At 40.8% G+C, this 5,857-nt stretch overlaps 2 long non-coding RNA genes across 2 annotated transcripts; one reads left to right on the forward strand and one right to left on the reverse strand.

Annotated features, from left to right (window-relative positions):
- Positions 1 to 223: 223 nt before the first annotated feature.
- On the reverse strand, positions 224 to 517 carry LOC109586947 (uncharacterized). The gene is made up of 2 exons (XR_002187313.1): positions 342 to 517; positions 224 to 281 (listed from the first exon to the last, which is right to left on the reverse strand). It is a non-coding gene; the product is annotated as an uncharacterized LOC109586947 (long non-coding RNA).
- A 2,805-nt stretch (positions 518 to 3,322) lies between these two features.
- On the forward strand, positions 3,323 to 3,911 carry LOC109586948 (uncharacterized). Its single transcript, XR_002187314.1, has 3 exons — positions 3,323 to 3,338; positions 3,396 to 3,492; positions 3,869 to 3,911. It is a non-coding gene; the product is annotated as an uncharacterized LOC109586948 (long non-coding RNA).
- The last annotated feature ends 1,946 nt before the right edge of the window (positions 3,912 to 5,857 follow it).

The following is a 5,857-nucleotide window of genomic DNA, read 5'->3' on the forward strand; positions in this document are numbered from 1 at the left end:
AGGAGGCAACAGTGACGCCATCCAAAAAATTAGTGGTGCTAATAATGACTAATTCAAGCAACAATACTGGCTTACTGACTATTATGACTTGCTCTCAGTAGAACTGGCCAAATGATAATTGAAAAGGAACCACAAATTCACTGTCCTACGGTTTCAACACTGATCTTTATGCAGCCTACTGTCAGGATAAGCTGGAACTTTACTATTTACCTTAGTAAGTTTCTAGGCCTTAGAAAAGTAAAAAAAGCAATCCCGATTCTCTCCATGTGACTGGCAGCCATCTTTCGAAAATGAATGATACACTGGTGTAAACAGCACTGTTACATCAATGATGGACTTACACTCTGTATCATACTGATGAAGATTCATTAGTGTAGTATTACATTAAGTATCTTTTTTGTATACAGCAACGTATCAGACCGGGGTTAAATCATGAGTGAATCAGGACTGTAATCATTAAAGTTACATTAATGTTAACTTTACAGCTCAGTATCATAATGTAATTTCTTGGCTGTGTAGTATAGTGTTAACAAGGTGTGAAAATGTGATTGTGTGATAGAGGCATGCATGTACAAATAATTAATAATTAGTAAATGTAAATGAACAATAATGTTTTGAGATACTAATTAATTAATCCTATCCAGTCTCAAGGTGTAGCCTTGAGACTGAATATGAGAGAGGAGAGAGTCACCCTATGTATACTGACAGTCATTGCGGAAGAGAAAGAGATGGATCCAAACTAGAGTCTAAACTACATACATAGCCAAGAATTTTACTTTGAATCATGACTGATATCAATAGGATCAGCCTTGATACATTCCTGTATCATAGATTTTGGGTCGCCTGCAAAGCAGTGAGTCTAGTATGTATGATACAATCATGATGACCATCCATGATACAACCATGCTGGAGTAAGGCCCTGGTTCAGCCAGAGCAAACAGACATGATTCAACATTGATGCCAGTCAGGGCGGTATCATAATAGACATCAGGCTTGAATCATTGATTTTGGGTAGTGGCCTGTATCAGAGATAATAATTCTTGGCCATGTACACAGTAACTTGCAGGATAGAGCTGATCACTAATCAGTCCATGGTGGGCTAGCTTATATGTGTCCTGGCAAAGATGAAGCAGACCATCTTCATGTCAGGAGTTGAGACACCAATCTAAAAGTGCAGGGGGAGGCTCATTTTCATTAATTCAATTATGTTTAAAATAATCCAAAAATATGGTGTGTTCATCAGTTATACTAATAAACTCCTTAGCTAAATCAAAGTTATCAGTAATTTGCTTATGTAATAGTAAGCAATGAATTGAGGCAGCTGCTATAACACTAATAAGCTAGCTAAATTAATAGCATCCTCTAATAACATGAGTAATTAAAAATGAGGGCAGTGCCCCTCTTGCTGCCTTGCATCAAAATTTAGAGAGGCTTTGCTCTTCGCATGGAGGCTGCAGCAAAATTGGGGGGGGGGGCTCTGCCCCCTTCATCAAAGGAAGTGGATATTGGTCCGGCAGCCGGACGCCTACTGCGCGGCTATAGATCCGGCAGTCCGTTGTTCTCCGTAAAACAGCTTGTGCGCATGCGCAATAGTGCAAAATGGAACTTAGTCTTTTTATCAAGAAACCCTAATCCCAAAACCCTACAATCCCGGAGGCTAAGATGTACGAGAGGGTGCTCTAAAAACTAAACACTAAACCCCAATCCCAACCCTACGACCCCGGAGGCTAAGATGTACGAGAGGGTGCTCTAAAAACTAAACACTAAACCCCAATCCCAACCCTACGACCCCGGAGGCTAAGATGTACGAGAGGGTGCTCTAAAAACTAAACACTAAACCCCAATCCCAACCCTACGACCCCGGAGGCTAAGATGTACGAGAGAGTGTTTATTTAAAAAAAAAAGAGTAAAAAAAAGTGAAAAAAAAAAAATCAAACATTTCAGCATAGTTTTAGTCAATAGTCCCGACAGGATTCGAACCGCTGACCCCATCCGTGCAATCCAGACCAGCCTCTCCACTACACCACCGCAACCCTGCTGCATCAACGTTGCTGATTGTCGTATTTATACTTGATATCTGTATATAAAATCGTGTATTAGTATACTGGGGCGAAGCCCCAGTATACTATATAGGGACTGCCGGACCAATAGCCGCGCAGTAGGCGTCCGGCTGCCGGACCAATATCCACTTCCTTCATCAAAACTGGGGGGCTGAACCCCCCTTGCTCCCCAGATTCTCAACCACTGCATGTTGAAGAAGTTGAGAGCTGCCCAAGAAGAGAAGGAGCAGTTGAAACTTCTGGCGGAGAGTGGAGCTGGAAGTGAATCAACGAGGGAAATGGAAGCTCTAGAAAAAAGATCTGACGTCGCGGATCATGGAAAGCAGATTGTCTGAGCTACGGAGGGAACTGCCTGACTGAACGGCTGCAGGCCGTTGAGCTAGAGCAACAGAAGTGGGAGGCCAGGGAAGCTCGATGGCTTAAAGAGAACAGCGAGCTGGAGGCGAAGGAACCATAGATAAGACGTCGATAACGTTATCTGCCCGGGCTCCTTGGCCGACTAGACAGGGACCGAGGGAGCGGTAGAAGGATCTGTCTTCCCCATTCATGATGCTCAACAGTTACCAGTGCTGCCGCCCTAGGATGCTGAAGAAGAATCGTTTGAGGAATGGGTTGACCGTCTCGAGGACCATCAAAACTAGTTAACACAGCTCATAGCTTCGATTGAGGGTGGAGGGCCCCGCTATAGATCCTTCTACAAGTACAAGTCTTACAGTGGGTCTGAGAAGAGGAGCTATGATGCTCTGAAACCAGCTCTTGCTAAAAGATTTACTCCTGTTCGACTGACAGCAGTACAGACCAGTATGTTTCACCAGGGGAGACAAGCTAGGTTTGAACGAGTCAGCTGAGAGTATGCTTAGGAGTTGAGGAAGTTATTCTATAAAGCATATCCCCCAACCTATCATGGGACTCCAGAAGCAGAATTATTAAGGAAGGGTGTTCTCTCTAATCAATTTGTTGTAGAAGGGAATTTCGAGGAGTAGGTGTGTAAGGCTCGCTTGAAGAGGCAAAGTGGAAGGAGACAAACCTTGGGACGGAAGAGAAACCAAGGGGAAAAGAAGCCTCCAAGGAAGCCTAGTGATGACTCTGAAGAGAAATAAAGGGGGCTACAAGTGCCATCGATTTGGCAGTACACAACACTTTATTCGTGACTGTCCATTCAGAGGATGGGGAGCAACAAAAGAAGCCAGAGGTGCTGAGAGTGAGGATTCTAACAAATACGGAAATCACGTGGCTCAACTCTATGTCAGTCTCCAGTCCCTACAATACTACAAAGAAGTCAGTTTCTCTCTTTCTCCTACTTTTTAATATTTCATGTTCCTTTGTTTTCATTAGGTGAGACATGCTGTCTGGAACATGATGTGCTCTACTAGCTTCATTTGGCTCCTGAACTGATTCTGTGTCCTCTGGTTGGAGTCTTATTTTGGAAATGGTATAGGTTCATATTACATGTACTATAATCTTGTTATGTCGTCACGACAAGACTATAATTTCCCACCCTATGCCTCCCCTTGCATGATTAATATTGTGTTATGTCTGCATGTGCATATGTCACTTCATGTAATAATGCATTTACATTTGCTTTTGACTATCTGTATACACATTAATTTTGTTCCCTAATTAAGATTGGTTTAGAACTTGCTCTTTGTGTGTCTTGTAAATTTTAAGATTCAAATTTAAATTTTAAGATTCAAATTTAAATTTTAAATATTCGATTTTAAAATAAAATTCAATTTTAAATTTACAAGTTGTTTGTCCTAATGTTATGATAAGATCATGTTAACTTGTATTCCTTTTCTTTTGATTAGGAGAGACTGATATAATCTGCCCTGCTAACTGTGATGGCCAGTCATGATCCCTGGCCGTGATCCAAAGGTATTGTACAGGAGCCAGACTGTGAAACAATTTGAGAGCTGCATGAGGACGGTATCAAATTCATCAGAGAAACCAGCAGATAGCTGTGTTATCCATGTGACATCCTCCCATGTACAATTCGTGTCAGTCAATCCCAGTAAATGTCCAAGAAAAAACCAATATGATTGTACTATCATTATGGATACCAGCTAAGTGATAAATCAGGAGCGCAACCTTTTTCATGGGCTCCTGCATAGTTGTACTATGCATCATACATCCCTTTGCATGTGTACATGTAGTCCCGTTCTTTCAAACAAAATTTGAGAGTTTGAGATTGTACCCTTATACATTGTCTTATACAGATGAGTGGTGACCCTTTACATTAGCTACTACACAGTAATATTGTACCATTCCTATACCTGTCATTGTTTGATGCTTCTTCCTTTAGCTTAGGTTCGTCTCTACTTACTAATTCGACAAACGTTCGATCAGGAAGTAACCAAATAATGCATTGTTTTATAGTGTGTATTTTGTGTATCAAGCAATGACATATGTCTTCATATGTAGCATTTCAAGAATAGGAACTGTTTATCCGCATCCTATTACATATGTGCATAGTCACGTGTTTGTCATGATTGGATCACTCTCTCTGCTTTCTGAAGCATGCTAGAAGACTTTGATATTTGCACTCATTGAGGTACCGTTTGTCATCATTAGTCATGAATGACTGTGAGAGCTTATCAATCAAGAACAGATTTATTCGGAAGACATCAGCCAGATCACTGTGGAGATAGAACTCCCCACTGTTTTCATAACACTGTGGCTCAGGCATCACTACTCTACATTTCTCCTGTCAGTTTACAATGGGATCGTTTCTCTATTACTAGCTATCTTCCAGTGGGGAGAGGAGAAAGGAGGGGAACAAATGAAATGGAGGGGAGAGAAGAACTTATCCTGGATTCAACGAAGACATGAGTATATTATTTCACAGTATGGGTTGAGCTACCCTTTTTTACAGTGACCTGCTTTTAGTCCCGATCATGTGAGAGGGAAGGGGAGGGTCAGCGGAGGGGAGAGGGTTTCGCCCAGGAGTGTGTGAGAAAGGAGTCCCCCTTTTGGTTGGGATTGAGGCACCCAGTATCTCATGCTTGGAACCCTCTCTTCTTCTCTATCACTCTCTTTCCTTTTTGTGTGTTATGGACTCTAAACAGAAAAAAGGATCAGACTTTTTCTTTTTTTGTCTTGATCCTTTAACTACAGGACTTACCACTATTGTCATATCATGCATCACTACTCTACACTTCTCCTACAGTTTACAATCGGATCAGTCCTCTATAACTAGTTGTCTTCTGGTGGGGAGAGGAGAAAGAGAAGAACAAAGCCTATTCACAGTGGGTGGATTGGGAAGGTCTGTGATGAGGGTTGTTGATGGACTTGGGCACCAGCTTCCTAAGTCTCATTCTCTTTCTCGATACTGTGAAAGCATTGGGCTTAAGCTCATTTGTTTATAGTGTTCGCCTTTGAAAATAAGTCAATAGCTCTCATTGTAGGCTTATAATTAACATAACGTAAAATTTACGTACACGTGATCGGACATTTTGATGCAAATGACGCTTTAAAGTTGACACGATATTATAGCGAAATTTCAATTCTGCGTTGCATTTTGTAGTGAGTGTTTATTATTTTATAGCCAACACAAGTTATTTCATAATTATCATTATTGTGTATTATTAGTACAATAAATATGAACATTGTGGTAGATTGTTAAGATTATTCTTATTATGTTAAGGTTTTAGAGGTTATAATAATAGACAAGGGTCATATACAGTAAAATGATAGGAAGCAATAGTAATAGATTATTAGTTAATGGTATGGTATTTAGTATTAAGTTAAGTTGTCTTATGTTATGTGGTCATACAGCATAAGTTGTAGGTAGGTAATGT

Source organism: Amphimedon queenslandica, unplaced genomic scaffold (genome assembly GCF_000090795.2).
Source record: "Amphimedon queenslandica unplaced genomic scaffold, v1.1 AMPQUscaffold_12737, whole genome shotgun sequence".
Classification (NCBI taxonomy): Eukaryota; Metazoa; Porifera; class Demospongiae; order Haplosclerida; family Niphatidae; genus Amphimedon; species Amphimedon queenslandica.